The following is a 25344-nucleotide window of genomic DNA, read 5'->3' as shown; positions in this document are numbered from 1 at the left end:
CAATCTGCCTATCATTCAGACTCCATTCAAGAGGATAAGAATTGACATTGTAGGTCCTTTCCCAAGATCCATTAAAAGGAATACTGTACATGTAGGTACCTGTCAACAATTTCTGATTATGCGACAGGATACTTGAGGCTATCCCTTTGCCAAATATTTGGGCTGACACGGTAGCAAATGCCCTGATCAAAGTATTTTCAAGAGTGGGATTGCCTAAGGAAATTGTGCATGACCAAGGTACAAACTTCGTGTCTCAGATTATGAAAAATATGTGCAAGAGTCTAGGGATACAACAAATCCCCACAACACAGTACCATCCACAAACCAATGGTTTGACTGAACGCTTTCATGTTAAAGAACATGATCAAAACCCGAAATGACAAACAAATGAAAAGATGGGATGAATACATTCCCCCATTTCTGTTTGCATACAGAGAAGTACCGGTACCTAGTCAGGCTACTGGGTACTCCCCATTTGAGTTGTTATATGGGAGAAAAGTGAGGGGTCCGCTAACTTTGATTACAGAGCAAAGGACAACAGATGATGACTCATCCCCAGATGTAGTTCAGTACATGATAGTACTGAACTACACTGCACTGTCCTGTGCAGTGCAGGGCTTCCCTTTAATTCTTACAAAATGTATGTTTTAACCTTGAGGAAGGGTTGGTTGGTTGGGTAAAAGGAATTGCAGGAAATTCTCTGGGAATTCTTAAAATTATCATTTTTCCTCATTCTTGCAGCTGGACATTCCAAAAATGATCTGCTGTATATTTTTTTCCGATGTCAAAAAGAGAACCACTGAAGTCAAAAGGGAAACCAACATGTACATGTACACATACATTCCGGAACTTCAGCTTGCATGAATACTGTGTAAAAAATAGGCTGAGGTGATATCTGATAGTCTGTGAATGTGTACAGTTTAATTTTTTTTTCTGGGGGGGGGCAATGTGGAATGCATGTGCGTGTAAACAGAATGCAGATATGCATCAATTCTTGCCAGCATCCTTTGAGCTTTATGGATATAGGTCTGAACTCTTGCTTGCATTTATTTATTACTTTATCTGTAGCAAGTTTAACATCAAAGCTCTTGCCAGTATTCTTTTTGTTTACAACACCTTGACTCTATTTGTAGTGGGTTTGACACTAAACTCTTGCCAGTATCCATTGAGTGTATGTGTATACTGATATATTCTTGTCATTCTTGTATACATTTACATGCAAAATAAAGTTTTTGCTTCAGACTTATGCATTTTAATTGCCATTGTAGTATTTTTAGTACATGTACATGTATCACATGTACAAACAGTTGTACAAATGTGTGTATGTTAATGTACATGTATACTTCGTCATGCGCATGTACATGTGCAGTCAACATGTGTACAGCCTTGATATAGTGGACACCTGCACTAGTGGCCACAGGTACCGCGGGTGGCCACTATATCAAGGTTTGACTGTATGTACATGTACCATTTTTTATCCAAAATAGTCTGCAATTAATTAATATGGTAGAGTGTTGGTGTTGTGGCGCACAAAATCCCATAGACAATACATAGGAAACGCTGCGCCATGGCCCATACACACGATAATACTGAATTAGTTTTACCAGTATCAAGAAAAAATATTGTTAGCCCCCAAATTCCACAGAAAGGGAATACCCATCAAGCTTTGAACATTTTAACTATCATAATTCTCAACTTTGAGTGCCCGCTGCAAACCCCAGAACCTATTTTTAAGGGCAGCAATCACCGATTCCATCTCTGACTGATTGTATTTTTCATTAAACGGTAAATGGGCCGGCCATACATGTACATGTACGTGCTTGGCAAACTTAGGGGGTGAGTTGGCTAGGGGGCCGAGTCGGTCAGGGGGCGAGTCGGTCAGGGGGCGAGTCGGTCAGGGGGTGAGTTGGCTAGGGGGCGAGTTGGCTAGGGTGCAAGTTGGTAACATTCATCATTAGTTCGTAGCATGTTAAGACAATTCTCTGTCCATATCACCAGAGACCATCACAAGCAGGCAATTCTTCCCTTTTTTATCAAATTGAGAACAATCCTGAATTACCCTGCTTATGGATCCTTTCATTTGAGATGCATGAGTAGGATGTGCAGTGCTGATGCACTTCGAGGAATTTTTCTAGATGATTTGAATAGTCATGACAGTTCATCCTCGATGAAAGTTGCACTGAAGGCCCCAGTCACTCAAGTGACTGTGACAACAGTGGCATCACTACGAAGAATGACACCAAGACTGAAGATTCTGTTGTGTCAGAAAAACAAGTGCTTTGAACTTCTTTTGAACTCATTATCTGCAGCAATTTGTGCTGTGCTTGTGGCTACATTTCTACTGTATATCTACTGCAAGATCAAACTTCACTCACACATTATACTCTAGCTACAATAAAGCTGGCCACCATTCAACCAAAAAATTGTCAGTCTTTTCCATACGTGTAGCTGTACATGTACTTTGTGAGCAACGTACACCCTCAATCATGTCAATCAATTTCAACAAATGTACTGTAACTTCCCCTGCACCTCTTCCATTCAACCTGTTTCCTTGCTCTGTGAAAAAAAAGAAAAAGGCCAATTCCCCAAATATATGCAAGGCTGCAAATCCAACCATTTATATGTAAGTACACTGTACTTACCTGAATGACTTACCTGTAGTAATGGAGACTGTACAGAAATGACAGTATAGTACGTGTACGTCAACTAAGCAAGGCACGGTCGGCCTAAGAACTATCATGTGGTGGAACAGGTCAGGAATTTACCATGGTGTCACTGAATAGGCCTATCCCTGGACCCACTTGTTTTCCTTCTTTCGTGCTTAGATGTTAGAATCTTAGTCATGCAGAATCAAGAAGACAACACAACAGTTACCTGCCGACCATCGACATAAACCACTGAGGAAAGCCACAAACTGTCTACATGTATATTGTTACAATGTACAGTGTACCAATCGAGGTCGGGTCACACGAAGTGCCATGTAAGCCGAGCTGGGACGTTACAACCCTCACTGGCAGACCCCTGAACTTGCCCGCGATTGGGACTGCGCGGCGGACCATGGAGGTAAATTCTACCTCCATGGGCGGACGAAGAACCACCGGAGTTCTCGGTGTAGGAACATGAAACTTCTTCCTTCATGAATTCCTCCATGGTTTTACACAACAACGGAATGAACACACAGCAAAGGCTCCATGATCGTTGTGCAAGACCTTCCAAGACGCGTGGAATTAGACGGAGAAACGATGATTTCCAGCAACCAATGCGTCGCGTCTTGTTCTCTTCGCCGAGGAGTCCCCACAAGAAAAAAACTCGTTGGTTACAGTGACTTGGTCAGCAGCATGCTGGCATGAAGCCACAGGCTAACCTCCTCCCGTAGATATGTGTACTACTTCCAGTCGCAGCCACCTAGTTCGGACGTGTATTGTGACTGTGACTACTCATCCTAGCTGTGGGTGGCACCTCGTGATCCTGGAAATTGAAGCGCTGTAACTTGCACAAGACTTGTTTATTGCACCTTGACAATGAGCTGATGGTTTATTTAAGTGTATTGCCGAATAGTACCTCATTAAAAAGAAATCAATATATCCCGTGCTGATGTTGAGAGCTAGACTTTGTGGAGGGCATTATCAGCATTAATTGTAACGGTGAATACAGGAGGCGTTTCGCGCACAAGACCTGAAAAGATGTGGTCGGCCTTTCTCGTGTATTTGTAACTTTATTTCATTCTATTTTCCCTTTATATGAAATTATAAATGTATTTTTTATAAGCAGTTCAACAAAAATGATCATGCAAAAATAAATTGTAATTTTAACCCATTCTGCTTAATGTCGTAATTCAGTTTTCGGATGCAAGGACATTTTTTAAAATAAGATACCACCTTAATTCATTTCAGAAATGGATGATAAAGTGGTGAGAATTGGAAAAGAAAATGGAAATTTGAAATCGAAACAACAAGTGGAGACGAGGAAGATGGATTTTACCTGGATGTAAGAGGAGGCAACAAGAAAGGAATCTGCTTGCTGCATTAATCCCAGAATACCTGCACAGTTAAATAATAATTTGAACTATAATTCATTTTGCTATTTGAGTAAGGCTTATAAACAACATTGTTTACAAACGATTTTACATTTGAACAATCCTAATTTACATTTGAATTTGAAACAGTGTTATTTATTGTTCCTGTTGAAACAGCATTGGTTGAGTTATTTTTGAAAGCGCAACATCTCCGGGACGCTGCTTCCCACACGTCAAAATGTTACTAAACTCACAAAATAAACCATAGCCTTTACAATGACTAGACCCCAACCCAACTTTAGAATTTAATGTTGAGCTTCTGAAACCTGAAAGGAGTGACATGTTTTGGACGTAGTTTGCATGTCCAGTTATTTGATAAATCTGCCTGCATTCAGCCTGCAAAAATAAATATGATTCCAAGTTACTTGCAGACTGTGGAGTCAATGATACTTGTCGTGCTTGTCACCTGTGTGACCAAGGATTAAATCCCCGGGGGACAGTGTGCGGGTTGTGTGTTCAATCCTTACCCGATTTTGTGGGTCTTACTAATATTATTTGTCCAGGAGTTTCCCCTTTTCCTAAAACTGAACATGTCCTAATTTTCCTACACTTATTTACTTATATTTGTGAGCTATGTTGCCTAAGACTTTAAAGAATCAGTTTCCCAAAAATAAACAGAATTTAATAAAAAAATTATATCGTTTTACCATTTTTGTTTAACATTTTGGCAACCCCTCAATCTGCCCTAATTAGGTAGACCTGTCATTTATTTCCCCTCCAAATTAAATTGCATTTAGAGCATGCATATAGATCTTGAGTCGTAAAAGTGTAGCTGCAATTACTTTTCTTAGGCAGAGTTTTTATACAATTTACACTCTTATTCAACAAATAAAAAGTATTTCCAACTCCTGTTTGGTCAAACACATTAAATAGTGCACCTATTGAAAGTCCATGATTCTCTGGACAACTGGGGGCGCTGTTTCCCCCACGAGTTTTTGGTGAACCCGTTTGATTTTCTTGTACCCTTCGTTAAGCCCGAATTCGCGTTCGATTTTGAATTTGCCCCTCTCCTCCTTCGTCTCTAAAATTAATTCCCCTTTGTCTGGCTGTTATACCGAGACGTCTTTTAGATTCAATACGTGTGGTTACGACCATTTGCAGGTAGAATATGTGGCGAACTTTCTGTTGCATTATTCATATCACGCTTAGAAGGGGTGTAACTTTCATGGAGGGAACACCCACAACTAGTAGGAAATATTGCATTATTCATAAACATTGTGGTAGGGGGGTGGCCCTGGAAGAAACCAGATAGTGCTGTGCACACGTGGCCATAGAATTACCGTACAGCACATGTACAATCTACATGTACAATCTGCATGTACATGTACAATCTACATGTACAGTACATGTACATATGTGTGCATGTAACACATGTACAGTACATGTACATATACATGTACATAGTACGTGTACATTTTGTGCGGTTCACCTACAGTACTGTACAGTACATGTGTAGACGAATGCGGAACTACGCGGTGAGCCCTCGGTCCGGTCAGCACCATATCGTACGTCAGAACCTTTCGTGAAAGTCATATTTTACAGTATGTAAATGTACATATACATGTACATGTAGGCCAACCTTCATGACCTTGTTCCCCAGAAAAGTACAATACGTGGGATCTGGTCGAGAGAGAGTGATCATCGTACGTCTGATTTTCTTACCTCCACGCTAGGCTGAGCACAGTTACCTTATTTCGTTACTGGCATACCTGTAACTAGGATGTAATTATTCGGCTTGATCTGATTTTATCTTTTCCTAGTCCTACCTCCATGGTTGTATTGATAATGTAAGACCTGGACTGGAGGGACAACGAACCCAAATTTGACATGATTGATTTCCGGATTTTCCGCAGAATGTCGGAGTGTGTATATGGATTATGTGTTCCTTTCCGACCTCCATGCTCCATGGTTGTAGAGTGCACTTCAGTAGTGCCCAGTGCCTACATTTCTTCCCGAATCTACACTGCCAGCTGCAGGTGTCGGCAGATCATTTACTTCACACTGGCAGACTGGTGCATGGTTAATCAGGTAAAGTCAGGTACGTAAATGTATTTTCTTCGTTCAAATGTCTTCTCGTGAGTTGATCTCGGTGAAGCATAACGCAGTTTTGTTGGATGATTGATAATAACAAGAATAATAAGGACTTGTAATGCGCGCATATCCATCCTACTGGGTGTTCAAGGCGCAGGATCCATGATTCAGAGAACTATCAAGTGTTGATCAAGTCACTGACCTCTGCAAAACTGATCTTTTTGGCAATAAGCCTTATTGCTGATATGGCACGTGATTTTGCACAATGGTAGAAAGGCATTGTGGGAAGGAAAAAGAAGCAAACATTGTCCCCTTTTCCTCCTGCCTTTCTACCATTCTGCATTCAGGATTCTTATAGGACATGTAAAGGTCTGTACATATATCGATACGATTGATACTACATGTATGCCCGATATGGGGTCAATTTTTTTGAGACCACATGGTCGTAGGATTCTACAGTCCTATCCCATTCCGGATTTAATTAATTGAAGGTTCCAGTAAAAAGCGTCTAACTTTTACATTTTGAAGCCGAACTACTTTCTCTAGTAAATTTTATAATGCTGCATTGGTTTCTGTATGTTACTCCTTAAGTCTGTGGTAGAACACATGGTGTGTCGTCACAGCTGCCTCCAGGAGGATACTTCCTTTTCCTTATTCTAGGAGCGTTCACACAATGTTGCTTAATTTTTCTTATTTTCCAAAAATTTTTCATGATACAAACTGAAATAATTACTGAAATGACACCTTTGAAAATTCCACTTTTCTTTTTAAGAATGTTCCCATTTTCTGTCGCAGAAATGCTTGATCGGTTACCAGGCAATAAACAGTGTCGTGTATGCCTCATCAAATGTACTAAATGCTTAAATCTTTGACCAATGGTAATACATGTACGTGCAAGTTTACTCGAAGTGTCATTTGACAAATAAAAAAACCTGTTAAGGGCACTCAAATTGTTCACTTCGTTTTTACCATCAATACTGGGAGACATCTCCCTGTCACTAAAATGCCAAATTACTGCAGCATTGTCAATATCAGAATCACCTGTTGTCATTCCATTCTATTTTTACCAGTCAATTGACTGGTGGCACAGAAATGGATTACATTTAACACGCGAGGTACATCCTTTCTATTCATGTCATGAAGCATACGTACATGTATTCTGTTAAATGTTTATTCTGTTGCTGATGTGATTCTTGATTTGGTTCTATTGGGCATCAATACATTCACCATTGTGTTATACCCTGACATGTGAAACATTTGAGTGATTCCAATGATATGCCCATTCTCCATTCATGGTAAGGTTCCCGCTTCCTGATGAATGGCCTTCTTCTACTAATTGGTTGAAACAGTCGTGGTGCTACAATTACATTTCATAGTACACCATCAATGGAATCAATTACATAAACCACATAAATTTAAGCACAGTTGTGGTTACACCTTTAGTTCTCAGGTATTGAAGTTGTAATCAAATTGTGCGGGGATAGGATGTACTGGTAATATCCTGGCTTATTTTATTTTACATTACCTTCTTTTTAGGCAGACATCCTCCTAAAGTTAAAATAAATGGCAGTTATCCCTGTGAGCTGAAATTTGATTTGACTGAGAATTAAAGGATATTAAGTTGAATCCAAAGTTTGCAAATTCTTCTAGTAATTTTTATGTTTAGAGTACATTTTGCTTCGAACTGAATGTGCAATGGCCACTGCTCACATTTTAATTTACTGCACTGGGCATATTAAAAAGTTGTAAATGGCAGAATTGAGCTTGGTGGTATCTGGTTAAATTTATGAAATAATTTTATCTTACATGACTAGCTATTACCGGAGTATACTTGAAAGTCATCATTCACATGAATTTATCGAAAATGTACATGTACAGTATGGTGTGATTGCACAACATGCCAAAAGTGTGCAACACCAAAATAAAGAAAAAAGTGGTGTTGAAAAATGATCTGTTAGAGGAAGTACTGGTTTAAATGATCAGGTCACAATTTATCCTTTTGAACTGGGACAATAAAAAGGAACATGAATTTGGAGTAACAAAAATACAATTCACAATCTATGACAAAAAGGAGAATTCGCTGTAAATAATTCTTAAAAGTATTATATTGGAAAACGTCAATTTAGGTTAAACAATTTAAATGGCAGCAAATGTGTGTGTACTTCGAAAAATTTATGAAAAGAACCATTACTGGAAAAGAGCAATGCAATGCAACCAAAATGATTTAAGAAATAAGAAAAAATGATGAAAATGTGATGCTAAAAAGGACAAGGATAATAAAACAATATGTTAAACATCTAGAATAAAGTAGGAGAAACAAATCAGAAAAACAGGAACTATAAAATGTTCCTTTAAAAATGTAGTTTATGTACAAGGGCATTCCGAGAGAAGAAAGGGTCACCACTCACCAGGATGGGGTCATGCTATTTAGCTTCAAAAAAACGTACCAACAAGTTATCCAAGAATATTTAGGCAAAGATTTTTAATTTAACATTTTAATTAGGAAACTACATATCAAATTAAATGTACGTCTATTATATCAATCTGAATTTGAGTGTTGAAATTTGAGTGACAGTCGGGCCTGTTTGTGCAGTCCAACTGGCCGCCATCTAGTTTTCGCATAGACGACAAAGGAAAGAAAGATGGCAGCCCCCACACATCGTGAAAAATATTCCTTTTCCTGTGAGAATCTACATGTATTGCTATTGGTGTTTCTCTTATACAGTAGCAAGTGTTAGAGTGTCTACAATATATTAAAACCACTTTTAAATCTGTAGAGGGTATTTCAAGTTGACACTTGTTGACATTAAATAGCATGACCTCTGGGATGTGCACAGTTCTATGAGCCTTTATTACAAATGCAAATCTTCTGAACTACCACTTCCAAGAACACAGGAACAAAGAACTACATGTATGGCATGGTCAATGGTCTTTGCTGCCTATATGCATGTACAATAAGTAAAAGGGTACGAGCATGCTTTTGCAGCTCACAAACATAAAGACCAGAAACATAAAAACAAACATAAAGTGAAAGAAAAAGATTCCTGAAATCAGTAAAACAATACACATAAAAACATGTACCGATTCTTTATTTGGGTCTACCTAGCCCCCTTCAAACCACAGTTGAAGTACTGTTGAGTACTACACCTGGCAGATTTGAACAAAACATGAAAATCAAATTGGCCATGAACAAAGATATAAAAAAAAGAACCAACAAAATTTTAAAAATATATATTTACCTGTGTAGCGAGTTACTCCATGTGTGGCATTATAAGATTCCGCAAAGCCGACAAAGCTTACCCAGGAATGATTCCTATCAAAATGTTAACAACAGGACAAAATAACATGCATTAAAAGATAATGAATCTGCATTTTGGCTTTCTCTGAAATATACGTGTATAAACTGAACATTCATTGGAGTTGTATAATTTCACTTTGGTACATGTAAATTAAACAGTGCTCAGGGTCATGCTAAGTACGTTGTACAATGAGTGTCAACAAAATATTCAAGCATTTTTAAGCAAATGTTTTATATTTACACTGTACAATATTAGCAAGGCTCCTACATATCACATTCATTATATCACGTAGTGGAAAATGATATGTTAGTGTGAAAATTGGAGCGCCAAAGTTGGACCTGCTCTTACAGCCGGACCAGCTGCCATCTTGTTTTTGCAAGGATGAAATGAAGAAAGATGGCGGCCTCCATGCATTGTGAAAAAGTTTCGTTCTTCGGCATGAATCTTAAAGTGAGCAGTTTGGTTTTTCTGCGTGAATCTGGAAGCGAATTCAATGTTTCTCTTACACAGTAGCAGGTCTTAGAGTCCCTAAATTATGATAAACCCACTTTTAAATCTGTAGAGGGTAAATGTACATGTATTTTCAAGTTGTTGACACTTTGTTGATTTATAATGCTTACCCATAGAACAATTTTTATGTGAGCTTTTTTACAACCAGTATTTGTTTGCATTTCGGGTTTTCAGTAGAACCCATCCTGCAAAGGGGAATCAATCCTGCGATGGTAATAAAACCGCAGGGAAGCTAAACTGCAAATTAACTGGATTCACCTAGTATACTGAAAGTAGGCAGTGTCTAAATCCCATCCATCCAAGCACACAGTCAGAAAACCTGGATGCTCCGTTATGCAGTCCAATGTTTCATTGTAGTTGTCCATCGTCTTAACCACTTGCTCAATCTCCTTACAACAAACTGACACCTTCACTGCCGGCATGGCAACACAGCTGCCACGGCAACACAGCTGCCACAAGAGCACCTGTAAATGAAACAAGTGTAAATCGAACCGTACTTGTCTGTACATGTACAGTGTACACGTACCATACAGCTTTATATACAGTGTGGGAAAACAACCTCAAATTATCTGACCCTTGTGCAAGGACATCACAATCACAACAGTACACGTATATACATGTATGTGTCTATGGAGCGCATTTACGATCGTGTACTGTACATGATGTACAACATGTACTTCACCTACCAGCTTGATTACGGGCTAAGTGCACATACATCCAACTAGGAATACTAAATTGCTTGTTGCCACTTGCCAGGTACATGATGGATGATCCATAATTGTGTCTTTCCACAGTAATTTTGTCTTTTGTCTTTTTTGTAAATCTTCATTCACATGTGTACCGTCACTGTCCGACATGTCCGAACTGTGCACCGGCACCGCTGACCGATGTCAGCCCCAGCCTTCTGATTGCAAAAAGTTTGTTTTGTTTGGCTGCTAAACAATCGCTCTCTCTTGACAAATGTACAGGCACAACACAAAAAATATGAATGATCCAAAAAACTATGGCCTTCGTGAGTTATCATTGTAAGTGTTCCCATTGCTTACCAAGTGTTGTTACCGAGTCGCCATGCCATGTCCTCACCATCGTCTTGCACCCCCGTGATGACATTTCCAGCATCATCGTCGCTGTCACCGCTCGCTACTTCGGGTTCGTACATGTACGGTACAGCCTGACTGACTTCATTTCTGTGCTCACGATCATCCTCAGAGCTGTTTAACTCATCCTCCGAAAAATTGGCTTCAAAATCGCTCTTGGAAACTTCAGAATCTGCCATTTTTTTTAGTTTGCACGAAGAAAGGTGAATGTTGTACGCGTGGCATGCAGACGCTTGGCAAGTTGTTCTTTACCTGACATCACAATATCAACATCTGGGCATTCAGTGTTAGGGGATTTTTGTAGGGCGGGGTGCTGGATCAGAAATTCTTGATTTAAAATGGCTAATATTACCACTCATTTGACTTCTCCAATGAAAATTTCTGTCTTTTATTATCTTAACCATATTTTCAATCACCATAACTATGTTTTATTTTAAATAGCTGGGAACCTTTAACATGGTTTATTCTTGCAGGTGGCCCTTGTTAATTTTGACACCAATAAGTTGGGATGTGTGGGCATTCAAGGACAACTGGACTAGAATACCAACATCTTCCACATGTTACATTGTTGGCTCTTAACAAACTTCTGTCTTAAAATTCAATCTCTTCATGTTGTGATTCTGGAATGTCAAAAAAAAACAAAAAAACATGTACTTCCGGGGTGATCATATAGGATATCTTCAATGCTCCATTTTAAAAATTATATTACCCAAACCATAGAAGAAATAACCACATTCATGATTTGCTTGGAAGATCAGATCATTGAGATGGTTGATAAACATGTATAATATTACTTTGAGATGTAACATTTTACAAGTGGATCTACAAACAACGTAATTATATGCAACAACTTAATTCAGCATTAAGACACTCACTGCTGAACAAAATCTTTACGTTTTGATGAGCTTTAGCGTACTTTTTAAAGAATAGTTGCAGACAGTGTACATTACCATCCAAAAAAGAAACTTGATTACAGCATGACACAATCACCTCATTAAACCTTAAAATAGCCAAATCACAGGTGACCGGAATTCAGAATTTAGGTTGCAGCACTCAAACTCCAAGTCTGATGACTTATCCAGGAATAAGCCAGTGCATTGGCAGTGAAACTTACACGTAGTTTGGCATTTGGAACACTGCACCCAAGAGCCCAATACTAAAGTCAGTGTGTTACAAAGCGAATCCACTCAGAAATACATGTAAGGAAGGGGGGGGACAGCTACATTTAGTTCCAATATACAAATTTTATTAGGTTGTGTGAAGGGTATTATTAAAAACCAGCAGTCAACAGGGATGATGAAAAACTGTCTGAAAGATTAAGAAAATAAATAGACAGTAAATTACCTGAAATTTTGTTTCCTTATTACAAGTTAAATTATTCCAGGACAGGGATTCCTTTTTTTGTAATGTTAACCACATTACCCAAATTACCAGGAATGGTCCATGTATTTATTCAGATATTATTTACAATTTGATTACTAATATAAAACACATTATCTACAAAATAATATTTTACTATCGAGAATACACTTCTGGTTCTCTTATTAGAGTTATTCAACTGTTACTTTTATTCAAATAATTTGTTTTTGTAATCTCACAAAACTCAACAAGGAAATGGAATGGCCTCAAGAAAACAGCTCAGAAAATCACAGGTCTGGAATTTCCCACTCTTGAAAGTCCATGCGATGAAAAGAACTAGCCAAGGTAAATATTATGAAGGTTACATTTCCCCCTTTGTTTAATAATTCTAGTTATTATAGAACAGATTATGACTGGATGTTCCCTGCTACATTAACACTTGCTATAGAGTCAATTGTACAGGATTCAGTTCATCTCACATGTGAAAAGAATTTCCAATTATGGACTATAAAATTATAGCGTTATGTACCGTACAACCAACCATCCATTGCCGTGAGATAATTCTACAAATTTATACAAGTAATTACAAGTAACATGATTGAATGACAAAAAGATCCTACAAAATTGTGTACTGGTACAGCATTAAAACATCATTTACCAAACAAAGTGTACCGCAAGTACACTGTACAGCATGTTTTTTTAAAAAACAGAAACATTAGTCATTTGTTTCTGACCAACTAGTTAGGTCTTTTCATACATGTACATGTACGTGCCTGCAAATGTTGACTAATAATCCTACTAGGTGATTTCACACCACGTAAACACACAATAGCAGAATGGCTTGATTTAGCTGATAAAAATTGAACAACTTTTATCAGTTAAATAAAGCCTGGAATGATTTAACTGATAAAAATTGAACAATTTCTGCTATTGTGTGTTTAATAATTAAATGGTTAATTTTCAACAAACTCCTAACTGCAATGTAAAATGCTTGAGATATTTTTAATCAAAAGATTGGACATACTTCGATGAGTTACATACTTCCAGTAGTTGTGATGTACAGTGCAAAACTGTACCACATTTTATACCATAGGCTCAAACCTAAAGGAATCCTGTGGTTCATCCAGGATTATCAAAAGCTCATTTCAGCAGATTTCATGTTGTATGGTAATTTCTACTTCAATAGCAGAGTTTGCAGACTTTGGTCTGACGGAGTCATACAGCTGTCTGGTATACAGCTGTCTGGTAATTTGCTCGTTTGATGTGTAGAAGCAAACTGTCCCAATTTGGAGGCAGGGCACTGTCATTTTGACCAAGGAGAAAACAGTTGAATTGAGCATCATTAATACTCTGGTATTGCTTCTGTCCAAACACATCACAGACGAATTCTTCAATTTGCTTTCTTAGCTGCTCTGTGACTTCCCATTCTGCTCCTAGCTGGGTGAACGCAAATATATATCTCTCCTTGCTCAGCAAGACCTTCACAAACTTATTCTTTCCTTTACTTCGAAAAGAACTTACAATATCACAACCAGAAAAGGAATGAAGTCCGATGAGAGCCTGGGCTACATTGTCTCCCAATTATCAACCAATTTATGTACATATATACACAAGCATTAAATACCTTTGTTATTTTTGCTGCCTTGCGGTACTGGAAGGTCACATTGATTGCAGACATCATCCTGTAGATTAAAGTAGTATTCTGTGTTATTTGTTATTGTGTTATTTATATATTTTTTAAAAAGGCTTCCTTTGTTGATTTACTTTATATGGTTTTGTGGATATTCAGTGCAGTGCGTGCGTGGGGAATATAACACTTCTACATAATGTACATGTACTCTACATGTCTACGCGTCATTACATAACAGGAAACAGTCGCCGGATAAAAGACTCTGTCCTATGGCGTCACGATTCTTGGGAATTTCTTTGGACAACTTTCAATACCTGACAGCTGTTGTAGCTTTTGCTTCCAGAAGGGAGTGAAATGGGGTCGTGAAAAACTATAATTTTTAACATATTTCCGCACATTTTGAAATTATTCAGATGTGTTTTCTTGCTATATATATTTGTTTTATGTGCTGGTGCATGTTTTAAAAGAAATCTCCACAGCAAAGATTATCCCCTTTAAGCAGTAGTGTTACTGCTCCAATTAATTGCAAGTTGAATTAAGTTGTGGGGGGACACATCTACATGTACATGTACTATAAGGTTTATGCTTTGTGTAACTTTGATGACTGTACAGACATATGTACATGTAGTGTAGGCCTACATTTACCCTACATCTACAGGTATCTTTTGCATAATGATACATGTAGGGCCCACACACACTATCCCACTGTGATCTTTGACTGGTCCCTGTCCTTATTGATCTATTCATAAGCCGTGAGACGTCTGGGCACTATGTATGGAATGGGGACCAGCGTGATCTCCACGGCGCGGAGCTGGAGCCAGAGTACTTTAGAATTCATTATGAAGCACAAGGGTGCGGGCAGTTTCATAAATGATTATAAATAGATTTATTCCAGGACACTTGTTGGCAAGGAAAAACTAACAGAAGAATCCCACCAGAAAGTGATTGCAAAACATTTGAAATCAACAATGGACTTACTCGGTCCAACAGATTAATGCACACCATCTGAAAAGCTTTTCTACATTCATGAATGCACAGTTCCACACCCCCCTCCCACAAAATAAATGTCTACAAAAAGACAAAAATGCAATCCTAAGCCACCGATGCACTGATGATGCATTCTTTTAACTGCCCTTCATCTGGTAACATCAAAAGCATACACAAACAACTGTTTCCAACTTCAATAATAACATTGATTACCTTTGGCCTTGCAATTTGCATGACAGTTGCGATGCTCATAAGGCTCCTTTCTCCTCAGCTTTTCAACTTCAGCGAGAACTTTATCTTTGTCACTGTCAACTTTCACCATGTTGAACATGTCCAGATGGCCACGTTCTCGCATTTTGTTCTCCAACTCGCCATTGAAGAATACAGAAGACACATTCTTCGCAGAGAGACCTTTGATGTAAATTTTACAATAGCACTGATTCTTGCTTTCAACATTGCACCACAACTAAATCGTAACTGTTGAAACAATTGACAAAGTTTTCTATTCAATGTATATTGCTTAGGTATTCCTTCTTGTACCTGTGTGTCTTGTCAATTTGAAGGTACCATTATAGGACTCAGAGAATCCAGAAAAGCTGACCCATGAGTGGTTCCTGTTAAAAACAGAGAAAAAAAAATTGTTTAACTAACGGAGGGAGGCGGGTACTTGACATTTTGATTTACACACTGTACCGAGGGCGGTCCACTGCAACAGTAAAAAAATGGGCTTCAACAATTATAACATTTACCGCATTTCTACTACACAATAATTCTAAATTCTCACCACATGAAATTGTGCTTCATAATTCACATTTATCATTACCAGTAGTTTGCCAATACATGTAGCAATGCTTTATCTTCCATAGTAGGCCAGTTATGTCATAAATGGTCGTGCAAAATAATTTTGATTGGATGCTGATCAAAGTCACACTCATGCATGATCAGAGGCAACACCAGAGGGAATAGTTATTTAGCAAGGCGTGCAGGTGTAGCACTCTACCACACAACAAGTGCATTGTACATGAGGGTACATTTACGTGTACAAACTCAAACCAAAGTTCAGAAAAAAATTCCAAACTGTGTATTAAACAGAACCGAACCAAACCTTCACTTCTGGCACCTGCCGGGTAGGTGCAGCACTAAGGCATACACAAATCAAATAAACATGCACAATCCACATTGGCTAGTGACGCATACATGTACACGTATAGAATAGAGTCATGACACGACTTATTGAAAACATGTTCACAATAAGTTTGTACATGTTCATGAGTTCCACACATACAGACCCCTTGATAATGTGCCCAAATTCCAAACATACAATTAGGTTGTTACGCCCCACCTACATATACAGCATCAGTCCCAACTACCCACAATGTACATGCACAGCCTATGCTTTTGACTTCTGCCAAAGGTACCAGTCCTTGTACAAAGTGAATGACAGTTTTTTGTCATCTTTTGCTGGTTGTGAATTTAGAGTTCATTGTCACATACATTTATAATCTATATGAAATGTTTGGTGCACGTATAAAAAAGCAATTTTTAACAAAGTAATCATTTGCAGTCAGAAAATCAGTGAGATAATTGTGTCATCAGTTAAAATGAAATATTTGGGGGGGGGGGCCTTTTTCCTTTCACAGCAGAGTCTCCAAGAGTAAATTAGCTGTCATAAGGGCAATAGATTTGACATGATTTCCTCATCTTAATCATCCCTCATTTTACAGTCTTGGTGCAGTTCTCAAAATGTTCAGTTTCTAAGGAAGGCAAAATGGCAGGAAAATTCTCAGTTGGAAGTCGCGTCCAGGCATTCCATGAGTTGGGAAGATGGTGTGCAGCTAAAGTAGTCAAAGATGAAGAATGGTCATACCTACTTAGTTTTATTGGATATACTGGGCATGATATCTGGGTGGATGAACGTTCCGTAAGACATCCACTACCTACCTATGAAGAGCATCATTAAAGACGTAAGTAACATGCTCATGTTCTATTTTAACATTCAGTTGTTGGCATACCGGTATATCCAAAAGAAATATGATTTAAAAATTAATACGTATTTCCAAAACATACCGGTACTTGTATAAAGAATTAATGAATAAATAACAAATTTGTTACTTACTTGTAAATGCACTGTACATGTTTCTCAAAGAAAAACCCACTTACATGTACATGTAGGCAGGATTAGTAAATCGGAATATTTGCAGACAGTTTTCTGTGGTAGATGTACAAAATTATTACCTGTTGATGTAATGAAATGCCAAAAAACTCTGGAAGGATTTTTGAAAAGTCGTCCTGTCTTCATAGATCACATATTTTTACCTTTGAATATTTTAGTTTTACATGTACATGCATGAGTATTACAGCCAACATATATATCTTTGTTACAGAAAACTGCAGGCAAGCCACAAAAAGATTACTGTCACAAAGTGTAAAAGGAAGCATTTACAGTTTTTAAGTGAGTGTCAGCAAGGCTAGCAGGTTGAAACAAGACAGTGATGGGCACAGTGGCACTATTCTAAGTAGCAGTGGATACCTTCAAAGGATCATTTTCCTCCAAGATGGAACTGCAGTAAACCTTGAAAACATTTCATTTCCAGGTAAAGATTACTCAGATAAATGTTTTAGGAATCCCACAGACATCTTGGGCATGCATTTTTAAACTTCTTATTCCTAAAAAAAATCCTGGAAAAGTCATGAAATGCAGTTGTCAGATTTCTGTGGAAACCCAGTTTTCACAAGCAGGAGAGCAATTTAATAACAATGTGACTCTAGTGTTTGATTTAATTATTTTGGGGTGTTACCTGTTTTCTTTATATTACTTAATGAAATCTGTTTGGACTGTATGCACAGAAGTAATCTGCAAATGAATTTTTGATACATTTAAAAAAACAGAATGGAATTTGTTGTTGGATTTTGTCATGATGACTCTTAAATATTGACTATTTTGTTGATATTTATATTGTTTTGGGATTTCCTTCAACAGAAAGTACTGATTCCAACAAACAACTTACAAAAAGGAAAAAAAAGAAAAAGCAGCGTAAAAAAGTCTTGTCTGTGAGATACATGTAAATGTCGATAAATATAAGTCTTAAAGTGATGTTGACTGTTCATGATATTGAAAGAAAAGTTCCTTCATCTATACGTATTTGCTAATAAGTCATACAAACATGGTTGTACAGTATTTTAAGAGTGGAGAAACAAATGGTTCCCCAGTCGTCCCACCGCTATCCCATGATGAACCAGCCGGCACACTATGGCCAGACAATAAAAAGTACCATATCCTTGTCAATGAGCAAGAAGTACAACTGCACAATGTAATCACTTCAAAGAAAATGCCAGATATTGTAAGAGAGGCCATACACTGGAGATATCCATTTATGGAATACATGTAGAACTTACTTAATGAACTTAAATGAATTAATCAGCAACCAACACATTGTGACAAACACTTTAGTAAAAAATCCCATATTATAAGCCTCATTAAACAACAGGGAAGGATAAAGGTAAATCAAAACAGTCTGCTAAAATGCTCAATGTTGAAAAAAAGTTTTATTTTTATGCAAATTTACAGAGAAAACATTTGAATTCAAGTACTCACAAGATTTCTTTCTCAGACCAAGTAAAGTTATTTGGTTAATTCTGTAAAGAGTGTTCAGGGCTGTTTAAAACACGCACTGTACCTAGAAAGCATACTGTACCTGGGAGGCAAAAAGAAGCAGAGTATCAAGCAGAAAAAAACAAACTGAAGTTACTACTGCTCCTTTATACAAAATTCTTTAAATTAAAAATTGACAAACCTTATTTTAATTGAAATACCCTTATCACTTGGAAGTTAGAATAACTCAAACAACACATACTTACAGTAGCCTGTAGTTTTACTTTTCTGCGTTATGCTCTTAATGCTGTAATATTCATGTTAAAACCCAGTTTATTTTCTACCTGAAATATTGCAGGGTAATTATAATACAAAATTTATGACTCGTGGGGTGATGCAAGTTCAGGAAAGATGTTCTCATGAATCACCGCGCTTATTATGCAAATTCTAGATTTTTAAGTTGGTGATTTGGCTTGTATTACGAGTGACAGTGATTGTCATCTGCACGTACCTCAAACAGATTGCTTCTGGTTATATAAAATGTTTAGGATAATTCAGGTGTGTTTTGTGTGTATTGTGCTTCATTTTTTTATAGCCATGTTCTTTTTTGTCATTTTTGTTAGTTAAAGGTGCTATTAATTATGCTAAGGTGCTATTAAAGGGGCTGGTTATTATTTCCATGTGTTCTTGTGTTTCTTGATTCATTATGTGCAACAGAAACTGTTTCTATGATGAAATTTTTAACAGTTCACCCATTTATATACCGGTACACATGTACATCTTATAAAGACACCACACTTTGTTTTCTTAATCTGGCAGAGTCTTTTGTCAGTTCTACTGAGAACATTACTAAATGAAGCTCATTAATATGTGCTTCCCTAGTTACTGTAATTTATTTCCAATTTGGTAAAACTGTCAATTAGGACTCAAAGTCTCTGTATGGTTTTGCATCTTCAAGTGAATGCATATCACTTGTCTGATTTTGTGAATATACCCACTTGTTTCCTTTCAAAATACAAATTAGTTGAATTTGAGCTATGTACTTGTTTATTTTGTGGTTTTTATGGAGACAAATCAACATTGGTGTGTTGTTTGAAGAATGCAGCATCAAGCCTTTCTACAAACATGAAAAAATTGTTGTTGCCATTTAAAATATACATGTACATGGGCAAGTGAACACCATCCCACCCATCCCCACAAACACCTTGAATAAAATAGATGTAGATAATTGAAAATGTAAATTGAAAGGAAAAGAAGCATGTTCATATCTTGTGGAAACCTATAAAGTTTTACATAGTTAAGAGACGTACATGTATATTTTTTAGAACCCAGCAAGAAGTACAGGGGCCAATTTAGAGCATCCCTACTCCAGATGGGATCCCTGAACACACGCACATACCAGTATTTGTACAAAGAGCATTGCATTGTACATGTACATGTATGTATTTCCACAAGTACTGTATACTGGTATACACATGTACCTGTACTGGTAAACTCCTTTCCTGTGTACATGTACATGTAAATGTAGGCCACTTTTTCCCCCCTTATTATAATTCTCTGTGAGCAGTTTATGTAAAGTACATGTACTCCCAGAGGAGCCATTCACTGCAGTGACCTGTGGTCATTGGTGGGGCAATGCCAAGACTGACCACCTGTAGGAGGCAAGCCTGGATTGGTTTGATGTTGAGTCATTGGATAGATACTTTTATCCCCAAAGGAGACATGCTCCCATTAGTCTTTTCATTGAAAGGGATGTGAAGTTTTGAGAGATTTTTAAATGGGAGAAATTCGTAATGTCCTAAGCATACCATCTACATGTACTAATACCGGTCGGTCAACGACCAGGCTCTGACTCAACACATGCCTTATCATTTGACATTGAAAGTTTCTAGCCACACGAGTCATTTTTTTTCACCTACCTAATATGCTTCGAATAAATCACATTATTTCTGAGAATTGAGGAAACCGACATGACCAAAAATTTCCTTTAGAGGTCAGTTTCTTTTGACCAACTGTACATGTACCAGTACATCCCATGTAATAATTGCACTGTATTTAAGCACTGGTCTACCTGCTCCCCAGCTGACAAGTAAGCCAATAAAGTTTGCAATCAATGGATCGTACCTGCAGTTTTCTATTGGGCATTAGACTTCATTAGCTTTTGAAAAATCAAAAGAACGTTCAATGTGAAATGGAAAATCACAAAGACAAACTCAGTCGAATGTGTAGGATTTGTGGTCGTACTAAACACCAAAGGGACAGACCTTTTGTTTTAGCAAGGAGTCTTTCACGTGACCTTTATTTCTCCTTTTTGGTGGATGTAAACTGTGATATCGCTGGAACTCGCCCAGTTTGGCTGTGCCACAAATGTCGGTGTAGGGCACTGAAGGAGTTTTCAAGGAGTGAAACAAGTGAAAAGGGCAGATTTAAAATGATATTTCGTGAACATTATGAAAAACAGTGTTCAGTGTGTGGAATCTCACAGCTGGAGCAAGCAGATACTACTGCTCTTGTAAAAAGTAATCTTCAAAAAGAGTTTGAGCGGGGAGCATCACACTCAAGCACCAAGAATCTTGAAAAAGTCACAAGCACACATAGTAGCACTGGTACAGTGTCACCATCTCAAGAGCCAACTTCAGATGTAGCCACATGTAGCTTCCAGAGTACCATTGAAAATGAATTTTGTTTGACATCTGTTGTTAAGTCTTTACCGACTAAACTTAAAGTGAAGTTGGCCGAGGCTCTTGGTAAGTCTATTTCAAGTGAGGTGTATGATGATGCCATATCAATATCAGCAAGATACCAACATCCGGATAACTTGATGGATCAGTCTGCAAAAACATGGCTGTCTGAGCGCAATCCAGTTATCAAGAGCTTCATAGAAGGTGCTACAGAATTCAGCAGTCAAGGAAGTTATGATAGTTCAACAAACATCTTGGTACGCCCAGGCAAAGGCAGTAGATTCAATCTACAAATCCAGATATTCACAATTTGTTTCAACGCTGTCTTTTGCTGAGAACATCACATTATATTCAGTGACAGGAAGTAAAGCTGCTGTCAACATGAGTAGTTCCTCAAGTGCAGGAGGAGGAATGACAACGATACTTCATTGGTTAAAGTCTCAAGCAAAAGAAGGTCCTATAGTCTTTCCTGATGAGGGAGATTTGTTTATTGCAATAGATAATGAGCAGGTTGTAGGAAAAACATGGAGGGTATATGCAAATCGCAAAGTTCCAACCAGCATCGTGACTAGTGTCATTGGAATGAGACTTCGTAACTCAAGAGAACAGGAAAAATGGCTGCTCCCTTCATCATTTTCAGCCAAATTTATAGAGATGATGGTTTGGATCATGTCCACTCTGATGTGTGCAGATGACCAACTAGAAAATAAAAGTTCATCGACAACAGAACCAGAACTTCATGTTGTTGACCCAGTTTTTGTCAATCCCAATTCTTGATGAGTCAATTACTGAAGTGCTGAGACATGTGGGAAGATGTGCTGGTATCGACAAGTATGGGTCAGGAAAAAGAAAATGGACTTTTGTAGCTATGGATGGACTGCCCTTTTCTATGGCATATAATGTTGTTCAAGCAACATTCACTTGCAAGGCATGTCAAATTTCCATGTATGGTGAAGAAATCAAGGCAAACCATTGCTCTGATGCTCATCATGGTGATGATAGCTTTCTTGACAGAGAGTTTGACTGGGTTTTTCTGCGGATTGGTCATGGACATTTTGAAATGAACATGAAAAAAGCTTTCATGGAACTGAACTTTGAGCCGTTTATGGCCAACATTGCCAAAGAGCTTGGGTTTAGAAGTGCCAATGCTCAGAGATACGTAAAAACATACAGTGACAACCACAAGACCTGGGACCTTGTATGCATAGCAAGAGATGCATTTGCTGATGAATTGCTGCGACCCCATGTCAAGAAGTGTCTCAAATTGCATGAACCATGCACTGTGAATGGGTACTTTGGTTTTGCAATGAACAACATACAAAACCCCAACTGCAAGTTCATCTATGAATAAATATTTGTGTATATCCAAGCAATTGTTAACTTCCGAGTGGGGCTGCAAGAAAACAAGCATCACTTGGTTATAGCTGGCAAAGAGAAATTCTCACCTCTGTGGTTTTCAAGAAATCATCCAAAGTACCAGCAAATACATGTCTGTGACACTCATGACAGATACTGCCATGGAGATGATGTCAAATGCTTGGTTACTGAAAATGAGTCATTCTCCATCACAGGAAATCCCAACAGTGGTGAAGGGTTAGATTTTGTTCTGGAAAATGTGAACAAGAAGGTAAAAGCCATATTGGCCAATGGTGTTCCAAACGCAGATGACTGGATGTTGGCATTCCGTAACTATCATGAACTAGAGAAAATCCGAGCATCGACATTGTCAAGAATGGGGATATCTGACCCTTCATCTGGAATATCTTCAAAACACCGCAGCTATGATGAAGAAATTAGAAAATGCCACTGTCTAATTAGAAAATCAAAGATTCTTGACAACCCACATGTACACTGTCCACTCCAATCTCTCTCTGGTAAAATGCTGAAAGACAACCTGTTAGATGTCACCGCCATAGGCAAAAAAAATAAGCACATCTACACCAATTCCCTCAAAAAGAGCAAGTGTAAACCTAGTGATCTCCTGTACGTGATTGTCACTGATGATGAAATAGCTGTTCAGTCCAGATCTGTAACTAAAGCGTCATTAGCAGCTTCAATCCAAGAAAAGCTACTCCGTCTCTCCCATGGGAATGTCGCAGACTATTTCAGTGAGCAATGGAATGAAGTAAAAAAAGGAAAAAAGGATAGATATATTGAATTTTTCAAACTGTTGGATGAATCCGAAATTGACCAGAGAACTGATAATGGTGAATATGACTTGGAAAAACCTGATCACAAATAACCAATCCACACGAGTTTGTGGATGTGTATACACATGTACATGTACCTGTATACATTGTACATACTGTATTATACCACATCTTCTGCATCTGGATTGCAAACAGCTGCATGCAAATGCACTCAGTTTTATGTATTTTGCACAGCGAATGCATTTGTACATTGCACATGTACATTTATCAATGCAAAATTAGAAAACTCAAAAGATCAGAGAGCATTCACATGAATTCAGTAGAATTACTGATTGCGAAGATCAACCAGTACCAGACACAACATCTACAAGCTTGAAGTTAAAGTGGTAAGTACCGTAAATTTTATAATTATTTCCTCTTGCACCTTATCAATATACACACATCTATATGTATCTCAAAAACTTTAAATTCCCCCAAAAGTCCTTTACCTAGAGGAGTGAAGACTTTGGGGTTAAAGACAGTTTACACACAGCAATAATGAGTAGACTTGTAAAGGCGTTGGATGTTGAATAGTTTTCAGTCGTAAAAGCATTTTGAAATTTATTCTATCAAAAAGTCTAAGAAAAGCTAAATTCTACATTCATGGTGAACATGTATACATGTGAAAAATGCTCAAAGTAATACCAGATGTCCATCACACTCATACTCAAGGACAATCACATACTATGTGAGTCACCAACATTTCTAAGAGAGAAGGAAGTGATGGCATTCTGAGAACTCTGAGTTACTGTAGGTGTGGTTTTTTGAACTTGTAGGTACGTGCTGTAATTAGGCTCAAGGCTGAAAACTACATATAAGAGCCTCTGCACTTAGGCACTTTGCTCAGTGACCATTTTGTACATTTTGTCAGAGTTTCATCTGCTTTGGTTCCTTGGCTTTGTTGACAGTTAATAAACTGTACACAGCATACATGTACTATGGATGACTTGAGCACTCTTCGCACAGCTGTGGGAATGGAATCATCCTCTGATGAAGATTCTCCAACTATTACCGATGGATTCTCATCGGTAAACAGTTTCTCTGGATTGTCACCACCGAGTACAGCAGTCCCAGTAATTGGTTCTTTATTACATGTGTAACTGGACCAGGTTCCTCAAGCTAGGCTGTTTTATTAGCAAACAACCACTTACTATCTTAGGCAAAATAAAAGGGGTTGGTGGATTGGCGATAAACAGAAAAAGAGGAAATACATGCAATAAGTAAAATGGAAACTTAAACACAACACACTTAAGAACAGATAACTATGCAGCAGGAACTATATACCCACAAAGAAAACATAATAGACCTGATACAGGCTGTATAAAGATAAACTCAACTCCAAAAACAGAGCGAATATCTAATGATGCAAAAAGCAGTAGCATATGGTGGAACACAGTCTTGAGCACAAAATGCTATTTAGGTTTTCAATCATCAGTGGTTCCTGGGTAAACCTGTGCAGCGATGCGGCAATGATCGTATATATCAATTACTGGAGCAAACTAAAATTGAAACACAACAACTTCAACTCTAAAGCAGCAATATCGATACATACAGTATGGCGCAATCCTACAGTTCATGGATATACAACAATCGATAAGCTCACTTCCTAAATACCAACATTACACTCAGCCAGATGGCCTAAGGGTTTTTTTTACTCCAGTAGGCTCCAACAAAATAACAACTTCATTGTTTCTACCAGAACCCTGCCACATGTGGTGAATGATCAGGAATGATGATAAGCAGAGGCACTGCTCATTATAACAGTGTTATACACACATTAGACACAGGCCTGTGGCCTCATGATCTGAGCCAATTACTACAACATAGAAAGTTCAGCAAAAAATATGACAAACTTTGAGCATTTCAACCCAAACAAATCTGCAAAATCACACTT

The 25344-nt window shown here is 37.9% G+C and overlaps 2 long non-coding RNA genes and 1 pseudogene across 4 annotated transcripts in view; 2 read left to right on the top strand and 1 right to left on the bottom strand.

Annotated features, from left to right (window-relative positions):
- The first annotated feature begins 5452 nt into the window (after nt 1-5452).
- LOC110990251 (uncharacterized) overlaps nt 5453-25344 on the top strand; it is a 40174-nt gene continuing 20282 nt past the window's right edge. Inside the window, exons 1-2 of one of the 3 annotated variants that reach the window (XR_015425958.1) lie at nt 5453-5580; nt 5929-6113. This is a non-coding gene — a long non-coding RNA (uncharacterized LOC110990251). The other 2 variants (XR_015425957.1, XR_002599793.2) reach the window with 2 other exon arrangements.
- The window catches only part of LOC110990249 (uncharacterized), a 35473-nt gene continuing 20229 nt past the window's right edge, over nt 10101-25344 (bottom strand). The window contains exons 5-6 of the long non-coding RNA XR_015425953.1: nt 13996-14053; nt 10101-13671 (exon numbers count right to left, since the gene is read on the bottom strand). This is a non-coding gene — a long non-coding RNA (uncharacterized LOC110990249). The remainder of the gene's footprint in view (nt 13672-13995; nt 14054-25344) is intronic.
- LOC147798540 (uncharacterized) lies at nt 21833-22745 on the top strand (annotated as a pseudogene).

Source organism: Acanthaster planci, linkage group LG07 (assembly GCF_054643075.1).
Source record: "Acanthaster planci isolate LZ-2023a linkage group LG07, COTS_SCS, whole genome shotgun sequence".
In the NCBI taxonomy this organism is placed as follows: Eukaryota; Metazoa; Echinodermata; class Asteroidea; order Valvatida; family Acanthasteridae; genus Acanthaster; species Acanthaster planci.
This window is presented reverse-complemented; position numbering and strand designations above follow the sequence as displayed.